Raw genomic sequence first — 27,272 nt, 5'->3', positions numbered from 1 at the left:
TTGGGCTTCTAGCAGCGTGTGGGACTTGTTCTATTAGTCCATCTATACTGACCTCCATCAGGTTGCAAATTAAAAATAATTTTTTTCTGCATCTAGCTCTGAAAAAATATTTGGGCTTCTAGCAGTGTGTGGGACTTGGTCTATTAGTCCATCTATACTGACCTCCATCAGGTTGCAAATTAAAAATAATTTTTTTCTTCATTTATCTCTGAAAAAATATTTGGGCTTCTAGCAGCGTGTGGGACTTGTTCTATTAGTCCATCTATACTGACCTCCATCAGGTTGCAAATTAAAAATAATTTTTTTCTGCATCTAGCTCTGAAAAAATATTTGGGCTTCTAGCAGTGTGTGGGACTTGGTCTATTAGTCCATCTATACTGACCTCCATCAGGTTGCAAATTAAAAATAATTTTTTTCTGCATCTAGCTCTGAAAAAATATTTGGGCTTCTAGCAGTGTGTGGGACTTGGTCTATTAGTCCATCTATACTGACCTCCATCAGGTTGCAAATTGAATAAAAAAATTTTCTGCATCTAGCTCTGAAAAAATATTTGGGCTTCTAGCAGTGTGTGGGACTTGGTCTATTAGTCCATCTATACTGACCTCCATCAGGTTGCAAATTAAAAATAATTTTTTTCTGCATCTAGCTCTGAAAAAATATTTGGGCTTCTAGCAGTGTGTGGGACTTGGTCTATTAGTCCATCTATACTGACCTCCATCAGGTTGCAAATTAAAAATAATTTTTTTCTTCATTTAGCTCTGAAAAAATATTTGGGCTTCTAGCAGTGTGTGGGACTTGTTCTATTAGTCCTTCTATACTGACGTCCAGCAGGTTGCAAATTGAATATAATTTTTTTCTGCATCTAGCTCTGAAAAAATATTTGGGCTTCTAGCAGTGTGTGGGACTTGGTCTATTAGTCCATCTATACTGACCTCCATCAGGTTGCAAATTAAAAATAATTTTTTTCTTCATTTATCTCTGAAAAAATATTTGGGCTTCTAGCAGCGTGTGGGACTTGTTCTATTAGTCCATCTATACTGACCTCCATCAGGTTGCAAATTAAAAATAATTTTTTTCTGCATCTAGCTCTGAAAAAATATTTGGGCTTCTAGCAGTGTGTGGGACTTGGTCTATTAGTCCATCTATACTGACCTCCATCAGGTTGCAAATTGAATAAAAAAATTTTCTGCATCTAGCTCTGAAAAAATATTTGGGCTTCTAGCGGTGTGTGGGACTTGTTCTATTAGTCCATCTATACTGACCTCCATCAGGTTGCAAATTAAAAATAATTTTTTTCTGCATCTAGCTCTGAAAAAATATTTGGGCTTCTAGCAGTGTGTGGGACTTGGTCTATTAGTCCATCTATACTGACCTCCATCAGGTTGCAAATTGAATAAAAAAATTTTCTGCATCTAGCTCTGAAAAAATATTTGGGCTTCTAGCGGTGTGTGGGACTTGGTCTATTAGTCCATCTATACTGACCTCCATCAGGTTGCAAATTAAAAATAATTTTTTTCTGCATCTAGCTCTGAAAAAATATTTGGGCTTCTAGCAGTGTGTGGGACTTGGTCTATTAGTCCATCTATACTGACCTCCATCAGGTTGCAAATTAAAAATAATTTTTTTCTTCATTTAGCTCTGAAAAAATATTTGGGCTTCTAGCAGTGTGTGGGACTTGTTCTATTAGTCCTTCTATACTGACGTCCAGCAGGTTGCAAATTGAATATAATTTTTTTCTGCATCTAGCTCTGAAAAAATATTTGGGCTTCTAGCGGTGTGTGGGACTTGGTTTATTAGTCCATCTATACTGACCTCCATCAGGTTGCAAATTAAAAATAATTTTTTTCTACATCTAGCTCTGAAAAAATATTTGGGCTTCTAGCGGTGTGTGGGACTTGGTCTATTAGTCCATCTATACTGACCTCCATCAGGTTGCAAATTAAAAATAATTTTTTTCTGCATCTAACCCAGCCAATAGTTTTGGCCTAATACCACAGTTTGGCCACTCAGCTCTGCTCGGTTACCATCCATTGTTTTTTTTGTGCAAACAACTCCAGAGTTGTGAATTAGTTAACCACCAAAATGAGTGGAAAAAGGCCTGCTGCTGGTGGAAAGGGGAATAGGCGTGTTGGGAAGGGGAAAAAAGGTTGTGTCCGTGGGGTAGGTGCAGAAGAAAGACCATCTTCCAGCCAAACTAAAATGTCTACTTCTTTTAGCGGACAATGTGATAAGATCCCTTTCTTACGGCCACGCCAATCGCTACAAATTCCAGATGAGGCACAAAAACAGCAGGTGCTTCAACGGATATCAAGTGCTCCTTTAAGTGGGCTCTCCTCCACATCAACTTCAACATCACAAATACTCCAGTCCTCAAAGGTGTCACCCAAATCGCACTTGCTTCCTCACAGCTCCCAAATCTCCAGCTGCCCGTCTGAGTATGAGGTAGAACAGATGGTTGAGTCTGCAGAGCTGTTTACTCATACTATAGCCTGGGAATCAGAGGTCGACTCCAGCGCTTCTGTGAATCCAGACGAGGAAATGATCTGCACTGATGCCCAGAATCTTTATGAGTCGGATCCAGGACCAGACGCAGAAGGTTCTGACCATAATGTAGACCCTCATTCCCAAACTGTAACTCCTGTTGGTGGAGACAGTGAGGAAGACGATGATAAGACTCAAATACCTGATTGGAGCGACAACTTTAGTTTTTTGTCAGGGCAGGAACAGGTTGGCTCTGAGGACGACGGGTGTGATAACGCACAGGGTGATGATGATGAGGTCGGAGATCCCACTTACTGTCAACCCACAGTCAGCCAAGAGATGAGGTCAGCAGAGGAGGTGGAGGAAGATGCTAGCGACGACGAGGTCAGGTTGCGCCTTCCTGGACAGAGACGTAGTACTGGAAGCACGTCAACAACTGCATCCTCAAACACAACTCTGCCTCTCACCACAAGTCGTGGTGGCTCTTCAGGTCGCATGGGTGCTAAGCCTTGCATAGCCTGGGCATTTTTCAGATCGATAAAGATGACCCAACTCGTGTTATCTGTAACATTTGTCAGCAAAAGCTAAGTAGAGGCCAAAAAATACATAGTTTGAGTACTTCATGCATGAACCGGCACGTGGACATGAAGCATAAGTTGCAGTGGGAAGCTCAGTGTGCTACAATGCGGTCTAGCCGGCCGGGCCAACCACCGTCTGCCATATCTTGTGCATCCGCGGCCTCTTCATCCTCTGTGACTGGGGGGACAGCAGTCACACCTGTTTTGGGGCGCAGACCTGCCACCTCTTTACCCGCAACAGCCAGCGTGATTGGCAGGTCATCATTTTCTTTGGAGGTGGTAACACCAGCTGGTCTTGAGCGCTGTCCGACATCGATAGCACCACCTTTGGATCAAGGCAACCTAACATGTCCGCCTGCATCTTCCTCACAGACCGGCAGTTTGCCGGGGACACCCTTATCAACCCCGTCTAAGCACAATAGCCAGCCCTCGGTCCCTCAGATGTGGACAAGTAAAAGACCATTTCCTCCTAGCCATGAGAAAGCTAAGAGGTTGAATTTCACCATCTGCAAGCTCTTGGCTACAGAAATGCTGCCTTTCCGCCTGGTGGACACAGAGGATTTTCGAGACCTTATGTCCGTCGCAGTGCCCCAGTACCAGATGCCCAGTCGGCACTACTTCTCAAAGAAAGGTGTGCCTGCGCTCCACCAGCATGTCGCACACAACATCACCGCTTCTTTGAGAAACTCTGTGTGTGACAGGGTGCATTTCACCACAGACACTTGGACGAGTAGGCATGGACAGGGGCGTTACATGTTGCTGACTGGGCACTGGGTAACTATGGTGACAGCAGGACAAGGGGCTGCTGTCCAAGTCTTGCCGTCCCCACGAGTTGTGCGTCAATCCTCTTTATGTCATTTTTCCTCCACTGCTTCTGCCTCCTCAACCTCCTCTCGGTCTTCCACCTGCACCCAAAGCCTGTCTGGTCATGCCACAAGCTTTCTAACTGCGCAGAAGGGATCCTGCACACCTCCTTACTATGCTGGCAGTAGGGCTCAACGTCATCAGGCGGTTTTTACATTGAAATGTCTGGGAAATGTGAGTCACACAGCTGAGGAGTTGTGGTCAGCTCTGGAGAACCAATTTCATGAATGGTTGTCTCCACTGGACCTGAAACCAGGGAAGGCCGTGTGCGACAATGCTGCAAACCTGGGTGCGGCCCTTCGCCGGGGCAATGTCACACACGTGCCTTGTATGGCTCACGTGTTGAACCTGGTTGTCCAGCAATTTTTAGCCCACTATCCCAGACTAGATGGCCTTCTGCAGAGGGCACGGTCGCTGTGTGCTCACTTCCGCCGTTCGCATCCCGCAGCTCAGCGACTTACATCTCTACAGAAGTCGTTGGGCCTGCCACTTCACCGGCTAAAATGCGATGTGCCTACCCGGTGGAATTCAACTCTGCACATGTTGCAGCGACTGTGGCAGCACCGACAAGCCCTGGTGCAATACGTTCTGACGTATAGCCTGGGCCAACGAGATTCCAAGGTGGGGCAAATCACGCTGGAGGAGTGGTCTCAGATCAGGGACCTATGCACCCTTCTGCACAGTTTTGAAATGGCGACGAAGATGTTTAGTGCTGACGATGCCATTATCAGCATGACTATTCCGGTGATTTACATGCTGGAGCACATGTTAAACAGAATTCGGAGTCAGGTGGTGGCACAAGAGGAGGTGGAGGAAGTAGAGGAGGAGGAGTTGTATGCGGAAGGGCTAACATCTGCAAGGTCCAGACGGTCGGCAGCACCAGGGCGGCAGGCATGTGAGGGTGGGGGAGATGATTTTACCAGGGCGCATGGTAGCAGCCAAACTAGTGAGGAAGGTGCAGGAGCCCAGGAAGAAGTGGAGGACGAACTGATGGAAGACTCATCAGATGAGGGAGACCTTGATCACATTTCTGTTGTGCGAGGTTGGGGGGAGAGGACAGAGGAAGGAAGCATGATTGTTACCTCGCCACCAACACAACAGGGACTTGGTGCTCCTGGATGCGCAACACACATGAGTGCCTTCTTGCTGCACTACCTGCAACATGACCCTCGAATTGTGAGAATTAGAAATAATCCTGACTACTGGGTTGCCACACTGTTAGATCCCCGGTACAAAAGTAAATTTGCAGAAATTATTCCTGCCATAGAAAGGGATGCACGCATGCAGGAGTATCAGCAGAGACTGTTGCAGAATCTTACATGTGCTTTTCCACAAAATACCAGTGGTGCACGTAGTGAATCTCACAGTTCCAACTTGCCAACCGTGGGACCGTCAAGTGTTCAGCACTCAAACCGTAACAGAACCACAGTATCTGCTGGTAACATCAATTTTGCGGAATCATTTCACCACTTTTTTAGCCCATCCTTTGCAAGGCCACAGGAGACAAGAAGTCTGACACATAGTCAACGCCTAGAGACGATGGTACAGGAGTATCTCCAAGTAAACATTGAAGCCACGACTGTGTCACTGGACCCTTGCTCTTTTTGGGCTTCCAATCTGGATAAATGGCCGGAGCTAGCCACTTACGCCTTGGAGATCTTGTCATGCCCCGCAGCCAGCGTTCTGTCTGAACGTGTGTTCAGCGCTGCTGGTGGTGTGCTGACAGATAAGCGCACGCGGCTCTCCACTGATAATGTAGACAGACTCACGTTCATAAAGATGAACAAATCATGGATCCGAAACGACTTTTCTACCCCTGTGTCATCCTGGGGAGAGTAAAAGCTTGATGATTGGTTAAAATCACCCTACCAACCGTTTTAAGCTTTCAAATTACTAATCATGTTTATCTGTATCTTGACTGGAAAATAATTTGGGCTTTGTAGCAGTGTGCAGCACTGATCCTATTAGGCCATCTATAATAAGCTTCACCAGATTTAAAATTAAAAATAATTTTTAGCTGCATCTAGCCCGGAAAATAATTTTGGGGCTCCGAGATGCGCAAGACACATAAGTGCCTTCTTGCTGCACTACCTGCAGCATGACCCTCATATTGTCAGAATTCGAAGTAATCATGACTACTGGGTTGCCACACTCTTAGATCCCCCAAACTTTTCGATCAACCTTTTCATTTTAATAAAGACCAAAAAAATGGTCATTTTTGAAATTATAAGCATTAGCAGGTTGTTAGAAACTGAAATCAAACAGTTTTCAACTCAAAACTTTATTCTAGGTGATGTTACATTTTCACATAGGACCCCTTGTTCGAAAGGAGCTTCTGAACTCTCTCGTCCATTGAATTTGTCAGGTTTTGGATGGTTTCTGCTTCAATTGTTTTGCATGAGGACAGAATACCCTCCCAGAGCTGTTGCTTAGATGTGAACTGCCTCCCGCCATCATAGACACTCCTTTTAATGATGCTCCAAAGGTTCTGAATGGGGTAGAGGTCAGGGGAGCATGGGGGTCACACCATAAGTTTGTCCCCTTTTATGCCCATATCAGCCAGAGATGCAGATGTTTTATGTGCAGCATGAGATGGTGCATTATCATGCAGAAAAATGATCTTGCTGTGAAATACACGGTTCTTCTTCTTGAACCATGGCAGGAAGTGCTGTTTGAGAAAATCCACATACATTATGGAGTTCATCTTTAGCGCCTTCAGGGATCCTAAAGGGGCCGACAATCTCTCTCCCCATGATTCCAGCCCAAAACATTACTCCACCTTCTCCTTGTTGGCGCTGTAGCCGTGTTTGCGTGGGGTGTCCATCAACCAGCCATCCTCCACTCCATTCATCTGGACCATCGAGCGCTGCACGGCACTCATCCGTGAACAAAACAGTTTTGAAATCAGTCTTCATGTAATGTTTGGCCCACTGGAGCCGTTTCTGCTTGTGTGAAGTGGATAGAGGAGGTCGACAGGATGGCGTATGCACAGCTGCAAACCTCTGAAGGACCCTGCATCTTGTTGTTCGGGGGACGTTGGAGGCACAAGCAGCTTCAAAAACTTGTCTGCTGCTATGACAAGGCTTTTTTGCCGCTGCTCTTTCAACCTGACGTAATTGCCTGTAGGAAAGAGTCCTCAATTTGCCCTTATCAGCACGCACACGTGTGTACTGTGAATCAGCTACATACTTCTTGATTGCCAAGACACTTCATCCTGATCATCGCACAATGTTGATTGTAGTCATGCCTTGACCTAAACACTCCACAATTTGTTGCTTCTCAGCAGCCGACACATCCTTTTTCTTTCCCATTTTGGCAGAAAATGTAGGCTGCTTAATAATGTGAGAGAGCCTTCTTAAGTAGTCTTGCCTTTCATTGGACACACCTGCCAAACTAATTAGCACAGGTGTCTGCAATTGCTTACAGTGATATAAAGAGCCCTGACACACATCACCATCAATGAGTTTAACTGACAAACAAACAAATTCTTCCCTTATCACTCCTAAACACTTTTTGCATAATAATTTGGAACGCGGTGTACATGTGCTTTTCCACAAAACACCAGTGGTTCACGTAGTGAATCTTACAGTTCTAACTTGCCAACCGTGGTCTGTATGGAATTGTTCAATAAAGGGCCCAAAATTAAGATAACATAGATGGGAGAGGTCTCTATGAATAGGAATTCCTAAGTATTTGATACCCTGTGAGGGCCAGGCAAAGGGAAAGTTGGACTGGATGGAATCCTATATGGATTTAGGGAGGGAGACATCGAGGGCCTCAGACTTCGCTGCATTGATTTTAAAATTTTACCATGTAACAAAGTGATCTATTTCAGCCATAACAGCAGGGATGGATATATGTGATTGAGTGATATATACTAGGACATCATCAGCAAATAGAGAGCACTTGTACTCGGTGCCTCCCACCTCAATCCACCTAATATTGGGGTTATGGCGAATTGATGAGAGCAGGTGCTCCGTCACTAGGATGTATAAGAGAGGGGACAGAGGACATCCCTGCCTTGTCCCATTGGTGATTGTGAAAGGTGATGAAAATGTTCTGACGCACCCCCTGGGCCTTGGGACACCCGGAGCCGGACCCTTTTTGGTGGATGCTGGTGGTTGTAGTCTTCGTGGCGGCGATCCGGTTCCGTGGCTCAGGGCGGTCAAACCAGTGGCGGAACTATTTATGTGGTTTTGATGTTTAAATGTCCGACTACGCCACCCGTGGATTGCGGTCAGAGTGAACCGCCGCTACAGGGCAGACCGCTAAGGCTGGTGTTGTGGGTGCAGCAGAGCGTAGCATAACTCCCCACGGGAGGAGTATAGCCTCAGGGCAGTGTATGCGGAGGATGGGGGTGATGTTGCAGGGCAGCAGCAGTAACGACACGGAGTCAGTGATGCAGTTCAGGGCCTTTACTCACAGTTCTTATTATCCAGACCACGTCTGCAGGTAACGGCTGCCCACGTCGTACTGTGCTCACCAGGTGAGGGGCTCAGACAACTCCCAGATAACTTTGGAGCGCTTCACAGGACCCCCTTTGTGTGTCCTTTGTCTGGCCTTTCTTACCAACACTTCTGTCCGGCTGCCTCGGGCCTCCTCTTGGTAAACTTGGCGCCAGTTTCCCTGACCCTATGTGGTGCCTTCCTAGCGGGTGGAGCAAGGGGCTGCGCCACATAAAATGTCAGAGCCTCCGGTTTCTAGCTGAGGGTCGTTTCCTGCCTCCACTAGTTCGGGGACCGGTCTCCCCCTTTGGCCTGACCCCTCCACGCAGGTGGATTCGGGCGTGCGGTGGCGACTCGCCCGTCCGCACCCCTGGGATCCCTTCATTCCTCGTTCCTGGAGCCTTCTCCGCTCCTCTTCCTTCCTTCTCCCTCTTGCAGGCCTGGGCCTCTGTTACTAGGCCCGCCTCCGGAGCAGAGCTCATGCAGAGCCCCTGCTCCCTGCCACTTCTGCTCAGACTTCTCTGCACTGAACTAAGATGGTGCCCACCTTTTATACTCCCTTCTCAATGCACCCAGGAACTGCTTCCTCCCTGCTCCTGCACTGCAGGGTTCCCCTTCCTCAGTGTTCCCTCCCCCCACTCCAGCCAGGGACAGGGACTGTCGTGCCCATCTCAGGGGCATATTGGTCGCCCTGCCCCACGGCAATGTGGTGTAATGCATGCAGGTGTCGGGTCCTGATCCACACTCCATCCTTATCTGAGAGTGAGATATCACACCTCTGGGTGAGGTGCAATACGTCTGTAGCAACCGAGCCCTCGGTGCTACAGTTCCATTTATCTTCAGCCTAGGTGACGTATTGTGATACAGGGCCGTGATTTTGGCTATAAAAGGGTCCCCTAGACCCCTACCCCAAGCTTTTTAAGAGAATCATATATGGCGTGCCAGGAGACTCTATGGAATGCTTTCTCAGCATCCAACGAGAGTATCTACTTACAAATTTTTAACTGCATCTAGCCCAGGAAATACTTTGTGCCTAGTAGCAGTGTCTGCTAGTCAGCGGATTATCCCGGCTGTTAAGCAAGCTACACCACCTGTAGTTTGGACACTTAATTTTTTCAAAGGAAATGCTTCGGGACCACGGGATACTTAGTGAAGAGCATCAGGAGGCACCCCAAGGCATAGGGGCTGGGACTGGCACTAGGATGCCTTGCGGTGGACAGCCGAGCTCGATCCTTATAAAAGCTTTTTAACTGCAGCAGCTTTAGTGGACGCTACTGGAGCTGGAATTACGCGGCTGCTGGCATGAGACTTGCCCTCCAATAGATCCTTGTAAATGGATTTAAAGTGTATTCATTCAAATTAGAGGGACAATTTAAATTAAAAAGCTTAGAGCTGCCTCCACCACAGGGGGGCTCTCTCGACCCACCAGCGGACAGGCACCAGTATTGGGAGAGGGGGGCTGGCCGTCAGGGTTCACCGCGGCTCTGGCACAAACCCGGCGACACGGAGGTGGCACGGGCAGGAGCGGACTGGCCGTCTCGGCTTCTCACTTTTTGGATTTTAGAAGGGCATGACATGCCTATATCTGTGTCTCCCCCTCCTTTTACTCCTCCACCTCTTTTATTTTCGCATGACTATATGTACTTGTCACTTTTCCATGTGTTAGTTGTGTCTTCTGAGCAGTTTGTCAGCTTTTGGACACCTTTGAAGGTGTTTTCTATGTGTTTCTATGTGTTTTTGTTTGCCTGCCATTGGTTTTAACGGTGTTCGAAGGTGTTCGACGAACAGTTCGACGAACAGTTCGGCGAACACACGGGTGTTCGACGAACCGAACCGAACTCGAACACTACGGGGGTGGCTCAACACTACTGATGAACCTAATTGCCGTACATTTACAAACAATCAGCCCATTTGCTGCCGCATATCGCATGCTAAAAGACGTCGAAGCTGAGGAGGAACAGAGAGCTATACAAAATGGGACGGAAATGCCTTCTATTATCATGGCCATTAAACAAGAACGTAAACAAGATTCCCGATGTTACAACAAACCACGTGTAAGTGAGGAAGCAGTTGTTTTTCAAAACGATGATGGAGAGCCTCCTTTTCAAAGGTATATATTAGTCCATCTTAAGCCAGACCAAAACAACCCTTTCGTTCCTAAAACACAACGTATTAGCATTTTGCACAGCAACCTTGATGCTCTTCTGTATCTGCTATTCTTTCCAAGCGGTGATCAAGGGTGGCATGAAAACCTACACCAGCAAGGAACTTCAAGAAGAATTACACAACTCCAGTACTACAGTTTTCTTCTGTCTGTCCTATTCAATCCTATTTTAAACGGTGGGAAACTGACACAACAGTACTTAGTCGACGCATACGTTAAAATTGAAGCTAACCGGCTTAATTTCATACGAATGAACCAAAAACAACTTAAAGTTGAAGACTACTGCGTTCTTCAAGAACATTTGCAAAAGCAATCCATTCAAAAAGGAATTCCAATTGGAAAAACAGTAATTCTCCCATTGTCGTTTGAAGGTAGCCCCCGCAACATGCAACAGCGTTATCAAGATGCAATGGCAATAGTAACAAAGTATGGAAGACCTGACATTTTTTTAGCAATGACCTGTAATCCTAAATGGCCGGAAAGTACTGAAAATCTACAACCCTGGCAGCAAGTTGAACACAGGCCGGACTTAGTTGCACGCGTATTTCGACTAAAACTCAACAGCCTTTTTAACCCTAGAACGCATACCTGGGGCCTCGCAGGCCCGCCCTGTTAATTGTTTTCTATTTTCTGCAAGATTACTTTAGTTAGAATTTTGAAACTCTAGGTATTCCTCAGGTATATAGTTATTCTTCATTTTTGTTTGAGTTATTCCATGTTATTTACACACGGGCCTAAAAGGCCCCAGGTATGTGAAAAAGTCAATTTTTATGGTCATGCGTTCTAGGGTTAAAGACATCAAAAATGGGCTTTTTGGAACAGTCGTAGCAATGGTACACGTCATAGAGTTTCAGAAACGAGGTCTCCCACATGCGCATATACTAATTATCTTAGACGCGGATTCTAAGTTTCGCACGGAGGACGAAATTGACAACATAGTGTGGGCTGAAATTCCTAACCAAGAAAAGTATCCTGAATTGTATAATATTGTAATCTGTAATATGGTTCATGGCCCATGCGGTGTAGCAAATCCAAAAAGTCCATGCATGCAAAACGCAAAATGTACAAAAGGGTTTCCAAAGCAGTTGAAACAGCACACTGTTAAAGATTTGGATGGCTACCCATCCTACCGGCGACAACTGATTGATAACATTGTACTCAACAAAAAAAATATTAATAACTCATGGATAGTTCCATACAACCCGTACTTATTAAAACGCTACAACTGTCACATCAACGTTGAAATATGCGCTTCAATAAAAAGTGTAAAATATCTTTTCAAGTACATCTACAAGGGGCATGACAAAGCTAACGTCGAAATACAACAGAAAACAGTCAATCACGATGAATCATCACGTTTTGTTGACTCAAGATATGTCAGTGCTCCAGAAGCTGCTTAGAGAATATTTGCGTTTCCAATGCATTCACAGTCCCCTGCCATTATACGTTTAGCTATTCATTTACCAAATCAACAGCAGCTTTATTTCTTTGAAAATGCTCAAGTCGAAGATGTCTCAAAAACTTTAAGCACAACGTCAACATTAATGGAATGCTGAACCAACGTGACGAAAACGCAAGGCAGTATTTGTATCGAGAGATTCCAGAGCATTACGTTTTGAATAAAACTTGGAATCCAAGACAACAAGGACTTAGCAGAATAATTGGACACATGTATACTGTTAGTGTCAAGGATCAAGAAAGATATTGCCTTCGGCTGTTACTACTGCATGTGAAAGGAGCTAGAAGTTACGACGATTTAAAAACAGTTAACGGAGTATTGCACGATACATTTAAAGCTGCAGCTTTGGCTTTAGGACTTCTATTGGATGATACTGTGTGGACACATACTTTAGAAGATGCAGTTACCCTACATATGCCTAAGAAACTTCGCAAATTGTTTGCCTACATTTGTGTCTTTGGACCGCCTACAAATCCGGCTCAACTTTGGACAAATTTCAAAGAACATATAATTGAAGATTACTGCTTACGTCTTCACAACAGAAGTGGAAATTTTCAAAATTGCAAATCTTATGCCATGCAAGATGTCCAAAATGTCCTACTACTGCATGGAAAAACGTTTTCAGATTTTAATTTGCCACAGCCTGCAAGTCAAGTTGCACAAATTCAAGAGTATGACGAAGCTTACGAATTATTGTTCACAACAGAGAAGAAAAAATCCTTAAATGAACAACAACGGTTTGCATATGACACTATTGTAAGCGCTGTAGAAAACCAAGCAGATCCAACGCCAAAATGTTTCTTTATTGACTTTCCTGGAGGCAGCGGTAAAACATACCTCTATGAAGTTTTAATGCATCACGTTAGAGGGTTGGGAAAAGTTGTATTGCCATCGGCTACAACAGGTATTGCAGCAAACCTTTTACGAGGAGGTCGCACTATGCATTCACTTTTTGGGATACTAGTTCCAGTCAATGAACTCTCCATTTCCAGAATCAAACAAGACATATTTGCAGGAAAACAGTTAAACAGTGCAAATCTTTTGATACTTGATGAGTGCACCATGGCACGAAAATATGCTTTCAGCTTAATTGACAGACTTCTGCGTGAAGTTATGACTACAAATGTTGCTGAAAAAAATGAAATTCCTTTTGGAGGTAAAGTTTTTGTCATTGGCGGAGATTTTAGGCAATGCCTTCCAGTTGTACCAAATGGAACAAGAACAAATATTATCGAGTCTACCTTAAAAATGTCTGACCTTTGGAAAGAGTTTAATCAACTCCAACTAATTAACAACATGCGATCTTCTGACCCAGAGTACAGCAACTGGCTTCTTAAACTTGGTAATGGTGAACTTAAGTAAAACCAGAAAAATATTCACCAAACTAAATTGGTAATAGGGTATATATATTTACCAGAGAACCATAGACAGAAAAAATACCCAATAAAAATTAACTTTTAATAATTATCCTTAAAAGTGTACTATACCATGTAAGGAGAATATAATATGAAATTAGCAATTAATTCAGACAAACTTACCCTGGATAGCACCTAATAAGATTGCTCTCCTTACCTAACAGCGGAGTGTTTTTCACCCTAAGGTTCAGATGGTGTCCCCGCTCCTCGGAGGCTGTCCCTCTCCTTTCCCTAGGTATCCCTACACAGTCAAAAACATGCCACACACATACATATAAATGGACCAATTGTATTCATGTCATAATTGACATGCTCAATATAAAAAATTACAACAATACCATATCAGTGGGGAGTGGGCAAAAATAGATATAGTTGCACAAATAGAAGGTTTTTGATTTACAGTAGCCCACTAATATAAATAGATAGAAATGTGTACCAGTCAGAGCGAGTCTGAAAAAAAAATATTAAGAATATTTTCATCTCCAATCAAACTAAGATTCAAGCGATGCCATAAATGATATCAATTAGTTGGCCTTTAGTACAATAACTAAATGTAGTCAATCCACAATACAAAATTTCCCAAAGCTGTAATAGCAATATTCCAGACATCAATATTATAAGATTCCTCAGACTGGTGTAAAGTCATCCGCAAATAAGGTTATAATTAATCCCTTCGTCCCAACCCACTGGAATAGGTAGAAATGTGTACTAGTCAGACCAAAATAAGAAATAGTAATAAACTCATCTTAATCTCTAGTCCATCTGAGATTCACACAGTGCCTTGAGTGGTGTCCATTTGATGTCCTTTTTGTACATAACTGAATATAGTCAATCCACAATTCAGAACTCCCCAAAATAATAACAGCACTCCAGGCATCAATTTTCAAGGTCCCTCAGACTGGTGTAAAATCATCAGCAGTAAAGTTATTCCCTAGGATTAGTCCCTTCGTCCCTACGCGTTTCACCCCCTCCTCAATGTGGGGCTCATCTGGGGACATGAAATATTAGAGGAGATGAGCCATAATAGATGCCCGCATAATAGCTCCTTGTATACCGGAGTCCAACCGCATGTTCAATGGTGGGATTCATCCCTATATATCTGTGGAATGCCATGTGCCACGAGATTAATTTCACCTGTGATCAATCCCAGCGTTACCCTGACTACGGGACGCAAGCTTTAAGGAACTAGCGTACCACCGTGTTTAACGTCACTTCCGGTCCCAACGTAATACGTCATTTCCGATTGCGTAGCCCAGGGTATTAGCTAAGGGATCGTACGAAGAATGCGTAAGGAATCTTATAATATTGATGTCTGGAATATTGCTATTACAGCTTTGGGAAATTTTGTATTGTGGATTGACTACATTTAGTTATTGTACTGAAGGCCAACTAATTGATATCATTTATGGCATCGCTTGAATCTTAGTTTGATTGGAGATGAAAATATTCTTAATATTTTTTTTTCGGACTCGCTCTGACTGGTACACATTTCTATCTATTTATATTAGTGGGCTACTGTAAATCAAAAACCTTCTATTTGTGCAACTATATCTATTTTTGCCTACTCCCCACTGATATGGTATTGTTGTAATTTTTTATATTGAGCATGTCAATTATGACATGAATACAATTGGTCCATTTATATGCATGTGTGTGGCATCTTTTGACTGTGTAGGGATACCTAGGGAAAGGAGAGGGACAGCCTCCGAGGAGCGGGGACACCATCTGAACCTTAGGGTGAAAAACACTCCGCTGTTAGGTAGGGAGAGCAATCTTATTAGGTGCTATCCAGGGTAAGTTTGTCTGAATTAATTGCTAATTTCATATTATATTCTCCTTACATGGTATCCTGTTTTTGAGATATATGTGTAGTTTTTTCTCACTTGTACTATAGAGTACACTTTTAAGGATAATTATTAAAAGTTAATTTTTATTGGGTATTTTTTCTGTCTATGGTTCTCTAATGGTGAACTTAGCAATGAATATAACCTTGGAGAAGACATTATTGAAATACCAGAAGACATGTTGTGCACTGACTGCATCGTAAGTGATGTTTTTGGACAACGTGTTGAAATTGATGTGAGCGACCAAAGCAGTGTTGAGAGGGCCTCTTCCTATTCAATTCTCTGTCCCAAAAACGATGACGTAGCTCTGCTAAATTCCCGTGTGATGGATAGAATGCCTGGAGAGTATAAATTGTACAAAAGTGATGATTCGGTGGATGTAGACAATGAAGATGAATGCGAGCATTATCCAGTTAAATTTTTAAATAGTGTTACACCATCAGGAATGCCGTCCCACAGACTACAACTTAAAGTTGGAGCAATCGTAATGTTGCAGCGGAATCTAAATACAAGAAATGGTCTATGTAATGGAACTCGCCTTATTGTTACTGGACTCCATTCCCACATAATTCAATCAAGAGTGATCACTGGATCTGTAAAATGAGACGAAGTGTTCATTCCATGCATTGATTTATGTCCTTCAGACACCGGTCTTCCTTTTAGGCTTCGGCGTCGACAGTTTCCAGTAAAACCAGCATTTGCCATGACAATAAACAAGTCACAAGGTCAAACTCTACACCGTGTTGGCATATATTTACTGGAGCCCGAACACTATGTTGCATTTTCAAGAGTTAAAATGAGATCCAATGTCAAGGTGCAAGTTTTGGATACCCATTTACAAGGAAAGTTGCTTAGAGATAGTCCAAAAGTATTCACCAAAAATGTAGTGTACAAAAATATTTTGGGTTGATATTGTTAAAAAATATATTATACTTCTTTTGTCCGATGATTTATTTAAAAATATAGTTAGATATTCATGGAATAGTTTATATATTTGGATCATCTGTTTAATAATTTTGTTCAGTTGTATTAAGTTCTATAAGCAATAATATTTAATAATAAAGTATTATTTTACCCAGAAAATTCTGTGTATTCATTGTATTATTGTTAAATCTTCATAGCGACATCTGCAGCATGTGCTACTAAACTGAATGCAGATTTGTGCCTCTCCACGCACTTAGTCCCGGCGTGGAAAGAAGCGAATCTACAGACAGCAGCAACTCAAGGCAGTATCTCAGAGCGCGTGCTGCGCCTCTGATCCTGCCAGGAGCTGCTGAAAACAGGACAGACAACGCTAGGCCAGAGAAAAGGAAACAAGGTGAGTATTAGGGTTTAGTTTTTTAACTGTGCTGTGGAGATGGGGGAATGAGTAGGTCATACAAAACCACGATAAGGGGGCCACACAAGCTAGGATGAGGAAGCCGTCCAATCCAAGATAAGGCAGCCATACAAGCCAGTATTAAGGGAATGACGGAGCCATACAAACCACAATTACAGAATGAGGGAGCCATACATACCAGCATATGGAAATTTAACAGTAGGTGCTGCATTTCCCACCCTAGGCTTATACTCAAGTCAATAAATTGTCCCTTTTTTTTGGTTGAAAAATTATCGGTCTCGGCTTATACTCGGGTCACCGCGCACAGGCAGCATGTACCCCCGCCTGAAGCTGGCTCTTGCTTCTGTGGCGCCCCTGAGGGTTCGACCACCACAGGGATGCTGCACTTCTCTGATGGAGTGTAATGTTCCCCCTCTGAGGTAAGAACAGTGTGATAGTCGTGACCCAACCTTTGCATCCAACACCACATTTCTCCACCAGAGGGGGCTAGTATGCACTAGGTGCTGCTCCCCTGGTTACAGGGAGACTGGGGAACCAAGAGTTAGGGGAACCATTAGTGGGTGAGGGTGGAGGACTTACAAGTTAGTTACACTTTAAATTTCATATTTAATTCGGAGCCATTTTTGGTCTGTGGTCTTTTGCTCTTTGTCTGTTCTTTGATTGTTCTAGTGACTGTCAAGTACTGTGATCTCCCACCCTGATAGTGGATCCTGTGTGGACCTGCAGGGGAGGGAGACATGGCCCTCGTACCCCGGCCTTGGGACGAGAGGCAGGTTGTAGACGATGCATGTCTCAACCTGGACAAGGACCAGGACCAAGAAGGCCCGGAGCTTAAGAGTGTGGTTCCACAGCAAATGGAGCCCATACTCCTCTACTACTACCCCCCCTCCATCCTGTCCCTCTGCCCTGAGGCCCTGCTCCGCCTGTGGGGAGTAGTAATAACTTTGGCCGCCATAACACCATGCCTCAGTGGACTGCAGCGGCGCTGGTGGCCCTTCACCAGGCACCACAGGTGGCGTAGTCGTTAATCAGCCACTCAACCCGGATAAGCCCACACCATCCTTTTTAAACTGTGACGGCCCTGAGCATGGGTCAGGTCCGGGCCATGGCTGCACCCCATCTCTCCATCACAGGACCCGACTCCGAGTCCCCCATCTCCCAGGGTAAACTAAAGGGCTTTTTCGAGCAAGAGGCGTCACACTTCCGCTTATGTCACGACTATTTGCAGCTGCAGCCAAGGGGTCTCCTGTTTCGCGTTCCACGGTGAGTGATGGGCTGTGGCCGGGGTTATCCCCTATCCCGTCACACCAGCCATTCACCGCACAAGCATACATTGACAGAGCGCGCGGTAGATGCTGGGTGTGACACGATGAGGGATAAGCCCGCCCACAGCCCGTCATTCACCGTGGTACACGAAACAGGAGACCCCTGGCTGCAGCCACAAATATTCGTGATGTAAGCGGAAACAACAGCCGGCTGCAGCCGGGGAAATTACGTGCTGGCTGTGCGTCGTCAGCGATGTTGTCACAAGCAGTATTCACAACATGACGTAATGACAAAATTCATTAGGGGCCCCGAGGGGATACATTGTGAGGTTAATTTAAAGTAGTGCACAACCCATTTAAACACTGCTTCGCTGCTTAGACGCGCCCAGTCGGCCGCATACATATTCTAGAATACCCGATGCATTAGAATCGGGCCACCATCTAGTATAGTATAAGCTCTCAAGCCCCACAGGTTCAAGTACCCTGAGGGTACTAGAAAATAAAGTAAAAATGCAAAAATAATATACGGTGTATATGTATAAAAAATAATACTAAAAAAATAGGAATATTCAAATCACCCCTATTTTCTCCCTAAAAATAAAGAAATTAAAAAATATAAAAATAATTAACCCAATCAGTAAACACTGCAAATAGAAAAAAATGAACAATGACAAAGTTAAGTTTTTTTGGTTGCTGAAATATCCCAATAAATGCTGTATGAAGTGATCAAAATTGTCATATCTATCCGAAAATGGTATGAATAAAAACTTTGTCTCGCCGCACAAAAAATAAGTCCTCACACATCTCCATGGACCAAAAGGTGATAGCGTTTCGGGTCTCAGAAAATGGCGGTCACAACGCTCCCCACCCAAATTTTTTTTTCAATCATCTGTTTTTTTTTTTCACCACTAAGCTCATAAAAAACTGGACATGTTTGATAATCATACTGATAAATAGAATCATATTGCAATATCGATTTTACCACACAATGTACTCCGTAAAAACAGTTCCCAAAAAACAATGTCAGAATTGTGTTTTTTTCACTATTTCACTGCACTTAGAATTTTTTTCCCGTTTTCCAGTACATTATGCTGTGAAATGAATGGTGTCATTCAAAAGTATAACTCATCCCGCAAAAAACAAGCCCTCATACAGTACAGAGCAAAAGTTTGGACACACCTTCTCATTTAAAGATTTTTCTGTATTTTCATGACTATGAAAATGATACATTCACACTGAAGGCATCAAAACTATGAATTAACACATGTGGAATTATATACTTAACAAAAAAGTGTGAAACAACTGAAAATATGTCTTATATTCTAGGTTCTTCAAAGTAGCCACCTTTTGCTTTGATGACTGCTTTGCACACTCTTGGCATTCTCTTGATGAGCTTCAAGAGGTAGTCACCGGAAATGGTTTTCACTTCAAAGGTGTGCCCTGTCAGGTTTAATAAGTGGGATTTCTTGCCTTATAAATGGGGTTGGGACCATCAGTTGTGTTGTGCAGAAGTCAGGTGGATACACAGCTGATAGTCCTACTGAATAGACTGTTAGACCAGTGGAAATCTGTGCTTTGGTCTGATGAGTCCAAATTTGAGATCTTTGGTTCCAACCACCTTGTCTTTGTGCGATGCAGAAAAGGTGAACGGATGAACTCTACATGCCTGGTTCCCACCGTGAAGCATGGAGGAGGAGGTGTGATGGTGTTGGGGTGCTTTGCTGGTGACACTGTTGGGGATTTATTCAAAATTGAAGGCATACTGAACCAGCATGGCTACCACAGCATCTTGCAGCGGCATGCTATTCCATCCGGTTTGCATTTAGTTGGACCATCATTTATTTTTCAACAGGACAATGACCCCAAACACACCTCCAGGCTGTGTAAGGGCTATTTGACCAAGAAGGAGAGTGATGGGGTGCTACGCCAGATGACCTGGCCTCCACAGTCACCAGACCTGAACCCAATCGAAATGGTTTGGGGTGAGCTGGACCGCGGAGTGAAGGCAAAAGGACCAACAAGTGCTAAGCATCTCTGGGAACTCCTTCAAGATTGTTGGAAGACCATTTCCGGTGACTACCTCTTGAAGCTCATCAAGAGAATGCCAAGAGTGTGCAAAGCAGTCATCAAAGCAAAAGGTGGCTACTTTGAAGAACCTAGAATATAAGACATATTTTCAGTTGTTTCACACTTTTTTGTTAAGTATATAATTCCACATGTGTTAATTCATAGTTTTGATGCCTTCAGTGTGAATGTACAATTTTCATAGTCATGAAAATACAGAAAAATCTTTAAATGAGAAGGTGTGTCCAAACTTTTGGTCTGTACTGTATATCTATGTGGACTGAAAAATAAAAGATTTTTGGCTTTGGGAAGGAGAGGAAAAAAAAATGCAAAAACGGAAATTGATTGTGTCGGGAACGGGTTAAACACGTTAAAGAAAAACAAGCCAGACTTGCAATTTTTTGGTAACCATATTTTAGACGTTTCATAGTAGACCCCGCTGCTGTATAAAGCCAAGTGGAAGCCGTTCCAGAATGGAATAACAATTTTGTAGTTTTTACTTTTACACGTTTCGTGCTCGCACCAAGCTCTTTTTCATAATCAAACTACATAGCACAATCAGTATAACAGGGAAAGGGGGTTTAAATACTGAGGAAAAAACACCAACACTTAAAAAAGGGGAACAGCCCACCTGGGCAAGAACAAATTGTTAATATTGTAAAAAAGACTAATATTGGTATACAAAAAACAAAAGATATCTTTACAAATTTCAAAACAAATATTTATAAAAATAAATAAAAAAATTAGAACAACTATATTAAACAATTTTTTTTTTAATTTTTACTTAATATAATTGTCTTAATGTTTTAATTTCTTTTTATAAAGATTTGTTTATTTACTTGTTTTATCTATCTTTTTTCTATCTATTACATATAATTATCTATTACAGGCTATCATTTCAAAGTGACAATAACTAAAAGACAATAATTAAGCCCACAGCTATGTGGTTAGAGTAGTCCACGGATGACTGGTACCACTGAGCCACATAGTCCCACTATGATACCTGCTTATATCTATCGTTTTTATTGATGAAGTAAACCGTCATTATCTGCTCTATTTTATATATTTTTTTACTGCAATTTGTAAATATTGACTTTAAACGTGATTGTTTTCTTTCCTGTCATATTTTATGCCTTAATAACTACCATATTTTTCGGACTATAAGACTCACCTAGGTTTTAGAGGAGGAAAACATAAAAAAAAATTTAAGCAAAAAATGTGATCATGATGCACTTGACTCGCCCAGGGGGATATGGGGGAAACTCGTTACCCAGGCCTTTACCTTTTGTGGGATGTCACAGCAGTCGGCTCCCAGGCCCGTACCCTGGGGTCACTCTTTAAAAGGGGTTTGTTATTTGAAGGGATGAATAGCAGTATTGTCTCGTGACGCCACCTGTGGCTCCCGGTAATGGGTACCAGCGCTGCTGCAGACCTCCGGGGGTGATGGGATGGCAGCTGAGATGTTTCTGCTCCCCACAGGTGGAGCGGATCCCCCGGGGCAGGGTTGATGGAAGGGATGCAGGTGAGAGGTGGCCCAGCAGGGTTTTGGGGAGAACAACAGACACGCACACAGGGGGTTCGCTTCAGTACCTTTACTGGTGTAGATGAAAGGTACGGTCCAGGGTACTTGGTAGGAAGGGTGCACTTCTGGACTCTCCCCAGTGAGCGGGTATAAGGCCTCCTGATCCGTTTCTCCCTCTCTCTCTCTCTGAAGCTCCTGACCCGCTTGGAACTAGACCTAGCTTCTGTACTCTTTCACTCTTTTCACCTGTATGTTTGGTGGTAAGAACTTTCCTCTGGATACCACTATCCCTGGATGCTGGGGCTTTCGTGGTTCCTAGTCCTTTAGATGATTGTAGCTTCAGGTTGACCAGGGGTCTGGAATCCTCCTGGTATACCGGCTATTCCTACTGGCGTAGAGAACCCTGTAGGCAAGGATCCAGTGTCCGGCTTGTGTTCTGGGGTGAGCCTAACATGCTCCTCTACCCCCTTAACACCTCTCACTCTTCTCCTTGCCTCCGGCCACGCTCTACGCCCTCAGGCTTCAGCACGTGCTTTAGGCCCTGGCTGGCCCTCAGCACAGCATCTCAACAGGTGCTGCCTCTTCACTGATCTCTAGTGCCAGCACACTCTGCCTACCTAACTCCACTCTCCAGTATATATATCCCTAACAGGGTCCCTCTGGTGGTATGAGGTGGAAGGGTGGAGGTGTCTGTGTGTAGTGAATGCCTCTTGTGGAGGTGTCCGTCTATGAACCCTTTTGGGTCCTGTGGTACCTGTAGTAGCAGGGTGCCACATTCCCCCCTAGTACAACTCAGTACTCCTGGACTGAAGCATTTTTATAAACAGTTCACAACAACAATTACAATTATAATAACAATAACACATATGAAAGTTACAGTGAGTCCCATAACCAGGTGTCTGTCTCACTGGTGAAGGTGCAACATGAGTAGCATTAGTGACCCGCCCGAAAACCCTCAACGTAGGCCCTGGGTGTGGTTGCAGGGCATAAATGATCCAGGTGTTGGACCACATCTTCGGCCACGCCAAACGGGTTTTTGTTCAGTGGTCTTTTAATATAAAACCAATAGGGGGCACTTTAATAAGTGCAACTATTTACAATGGACAGTTTTTGACTGCTCACAGTCCTCAGCCTACAAGTCTTTATACCCTTAACGGGTAACCAAATGCACACATATAACTTTTGCAGTTCACTTCACAAACAATGCTATACCCTTCCGGGTAGCTATTTACACTGTAGGCATTTTGTACCTTATTCCATATACCTAGTAGGGATTTGGCCTTGTGTGCTGCGTGTGGATCTACGTAGCACTGAGGTGATACTGGTGTCTGGCTCTGACATGCGTGCACTATCCGCTAACCTATCAGGTCTACGTGCGGGTAAGTTATAGAACTGCCTCAACATCTCTATAGGGCTGGCAAGTGAACTGTTTACTGGACCCTCAGGCTCTGCTTCAACTGGTGATCCTCTTCTTACTGGGGACTCTTCCTGTTCCTGAGCAGGTTCTTCCAGGGTGCTCACAGGTTCTTCTTGGGGTGGAGGTTCATCTGGTGGCTGACAGAAGTGTATCACTGGTATGATAACTGCTCCATCGAGTTGAGGCCAGTCCGCGGGGAAGTCTCCTAGAACTGTATGAACTACATCTTCCTTGAGTTTTTCTGGTATTATGCAAGGTACTTCTTCCTCCTGTGTCTTCAGTAGACCTGGGCACAATTTCAAGTGGTCTCTTGAGCCTGTTGTGGTTGTCCTACCTCTATCCTTGCTGATCAGGCAGGTTTTGGTGTTGTCAAATCCGGAATTTAACACGGTGTAGGGCTCTCTTTCCCACTGGTCATCGAGCTTGTGACCTCTTCTTTTCCACTTTAGCACTATTTCTCTGGGTGCCAAGGGTTCTGCTGGTGCATGCTTGTTATACTGATCTTCTTGTCTTTCCCTTACTTTGTTTAGGCTGTCTTCAATACAGGCCTGTACTTTCCTGTACTGCTCTTGCTGATTTGTGTCCCAGTCTTCAGTGGACATATCTGCAGTAGGTTCTACCACTCTGAGTTCCAGGTTCATGGGCAATTTTCCGGGTCTTGCTCTCATGAGATATGCTGGGGTACAGTTAGTAGAACTCACAGGTATGTGGTTATACAGGTCGACCAGATCAGGTAGTTTGTCCGGCCACTGATTCCTCTCTTCCAAAGGTAGGGTTTTTTAACAGGCCTATGACGATGTTATTCATTTTGTCACACATACCGTTGGTTTGAGGATGATATGGTGTAGTTCGGATCTTCTTGCATCCATACAGGTGACAGAATTCTTTGAATAACTCAGCTTCAAAGGCAGGGCCTTGATCTGTTAGCCCTTGTCCGGATATCCATGGGGCCTGCAGAAGTAGGTTTGGAATGTTCTGGCAGCAGTTTCTGCTGTCAGATCCTTGACAGGGGCCACCACCAGGAACCGGGAATAGTGATCCACCATGGTCAGGGCACAGGAATAACCTGATCTGCTGGGCGACAGTTTGACGTGATCCAGGGCGACAATCTCCAGGGGTTGGGTTGCTTTGATGGACTGCAAGGGTGCTTTCTGGCTGCCGTAGTCTTTCCTTCTGGGGCTACAGGGTCCACAATTCTGGCACCACCTTTCTATGGAACTCCGCATTCCAACCCAATAGAACCAGTCCTTCAGCAGGGTTTCCAGCTTCTTCCAGCCAAAATGACCTGCTTGGTCATGGTAGGCCTCTAACACCATCTGGATATCCGGCCTGGGTACCACAATCTGCCATACCATTTCATGGGTTCTAGGGTTGACATACCTTCTGCACAGCTTTTCTCTGTACATGAACAGCCGGCTTCTCTCATTCCACAGGTGTTTGGCTTGTGGAGGAGCATCCTTCTCCAGGTGAGAACCTTCTTGGGTTATCAGTCCTTTGATGAGGCTGACAACCGGGTCACTGTCCTGGGTCTCCTTCCAGCTGTGATGAGGTAAAGGGCTTAGTATCTTACCATGACGTCTTCTGGAGGTGTGTTGCTCGTGGATCATTCCATTTCTGTGGAAAGCGAGTAATTCAATTTCTTCTAGGTCATCCACTTCATCCTCGGTGTCCGACTGGTGGGGCATTCTTGACAGGGCATCAGCATTGGTGTTCTTGTGACCTGCCCGGTACTTCATTGTGAACTGGTAATTCGACAATCTGGCCACCCAATGTTGTTCCATCGGTCCCAACCTGGCTGTCTCCAGGTGTGTCAAGGGGTTGCTATCAGGAAAGGCTGTAAATTTAGTTGAAGCTAGGTAATGTTTGAATCTTTTGGTGATAGCCCAGACCAAGGCCAGGAACTCCAGCTTGAAGGAACTGTAATTCTCCGGGTTCCACTCAGTAGGGCGAAGCTTCCTACTGGCATAGGCAATTACCTTTTCTCTGCCGTTTTGCTTCTGGGACAACACAGCTCCCAGTCCCTCATTGCTGGCGTCTGTGTATAACAGGAAAGTTTGGCTGTAGTCAGGGTAAGCCAGGATTTCCTCACCGGTTAGGGCTTCCTTCATTAATGCAAAGGACTCAGTCTGTACTTTGCCCCACTGGAATGGGGGACTTTTACCTCTTTTGGACTGTCCTACTAGGAGATCTTGTAAAGGTGCTGCCTTTTTGGTGTAGTCCTTAATGAACCTCCTGTAGTACCCGACCAGACCCAGAAATTGACATACTTCTTTGATGTTCCTTGGTTCAGGCCACTTCTGGATGGCAGTGACCTTCTCCGGGTCTGGTGCTACCCCCTCTGAGCTGACTACGTGTCCCAGGTACTGAACCTTCCATTTGAGCAGGTGGCACTTGGAAGGTTTTAGTTTCATCCCATACCGGGACAATGCCTCAAATACCTCCGCCAGGTGCTTTAGATGGTCTTCATACGTCCTTGAGTACACGATAACATCATCCAGGTATAGCAGCACTGTCTCAAACTTCCGGTGTCCAAAGCAACACTCCATCAACCTCTGGAACATTCCGGGTGCGTTGCAGAGTCCAAATGGCATGCTGTTGAATTCGCATAATCCCATCGGGGTGGTGAAGGCTGCCTTCTCCCGGTCTTCCTCAGCAACAGAGACTTGCCAGTACCCGCTAGTGAGATCCAATGTGGAGAAATAATTGGCAGATTTTAGTGCAGCCAGGGATTCCTCTATACGGGGCAAAGGGTATGCATCTTTATGTGTTATTCGATTAATTTGTCTATAATCTACACACATCCTCATGCTACCGTCCTTCTTTCTGACCAGGACCAGGGGAGCTACCCAGGGGCTACAGCTATCCCTTACTACCCCTGCCTTTTTCATGTCATGCAACATTTCTTTTGCTTTTTGGTAATGTGCTGGTGGTATGGGTCTGTAACGCTCCTTAATGGGTGGATGGTTACCTGTGGGTATGTGGTGTTGTACCCCTTTAACCCTTCCAAAATCAAGTGAGTGTTTACTAAACACCTGTTCATATTCCTGAACCACTCTGTAGACACTGTGTTTTTGATGGACAGGAGTGGCGTCAGTTCCAACATGGAGCTGTTGACACCATTCTTCCAGCTGAGCTTTGGAGTCATTGTCCTCCAACTGTGTCTGGTGGGGTCAAGGGTTCCACTGTGTGTATGGCATTATTATCCACAGTATACAACCTGGCAACAGTGGCGTATCGTGGCAATTTGACTTCCTCCTCCCCACAATTTAGGATGCGTACGGGTACCCTTCCATTGCGCACATCAACTACCCCTCTAGCAGTTAGGAGTGTAGGTCTGTGCTCTGAGTTAATGGGCTCTACTACCGCCTGTTAGTTCTGTCCCTTGAGACCTATTGCTGCCTACACCAAATCAGCATTTCACTTAGTGGGGGAATCACAATGGGTATCGGGTCTGTCACCCGTACATTACCAATCTCACCACCTGTTAGTTTTACCTGTTGCTGGTACAGGAGGGTGCAAATTTCCTTCTGGAGCACCTTCCTCTGCCCTGGTTTGGCAGTGTCAGCAATCTGTTGGAGTAAGAACAACACTTCTCCCAAACAGTTACCAACAACATTGGTACCAAGTATCATAGATAAGTTTGTATCACCAGGGTTAGACTCTACTACAATCAGTCTTTGGTCCTTTAGTTCCACTCTTCCCACCTTCACTGTCACGTCCTTAACCCCGACTAGGTTAAGAGGAAGGCCATTGGAGGCATACACAGAGAGGTTTGGGTCTGGCGGGTGGAGTTCATCTATGGACCAGTACCTTTTGTAGAGGACATCAGGTATGATGGTTACCTGTGACCCAGTGTCCAGTAGTGCAGGTGTTGCTATGCCGTCCAGCACAATGGACAGGAAAGGCCTTCCTCCTACAAACTGGTCGTACCAGCTTGATGGGCCTGGTTGATCTACTCCTGGGTGTCGGCCCTTGGCCCCAGGGTTTGCCCGTTTAACCCCTTAACAACATTTGACGTACTAATACCCGTCTGTGCCCTGAGACTTAAGAGCCAGACCCGTATTAGTACGTCATGGCGATCGCGCGCGCACACAGGCTGTGCGGGCGCGATCGCCGCCGGGTGTCAGATGATTGTCACAGCTGACACCCAGTACTATGTGCAGGGAGCGGTCCTGCACCGCTCCCAGCACATTAACCCCCGCGATGCTGCGATCGAAGTCGATCGCAGCATTGCGGTGGCAAGGGGAGGTGATCGCAGATACTCACCTCCTCTTCCGGCTTCCAGCGCTGACTGTCGTGGCTTCCAGGATGTTGCCATGACGACCCAATGTCGTCATGACAACATCCGGGTCACCAGACAGCAGGAAGATTTTTTGGACATGCGCAGTGCATCTCCAAACAATCTTCTCGCTGTC

Source organism: Phyllobates terribilis, unplaced genomic scaffold (assembly GCF_046119375.1).
Source record: "Phyllobates terribilis strain yellow unplaced genomic scaffold, ASM4611937v1 Scaffold_10__3_contigs__length_209671492, whole genome shotgun sequence".
Classification (NCBI taxonomy): Eukaryota; Metazoa; Chordata; class Amphibia; order Anura; family Dendrobatidae; genus Phyllobates; species Phyllobates terribilis.
Note: the sequence above shows the minus strand (reverse complement) of the source record.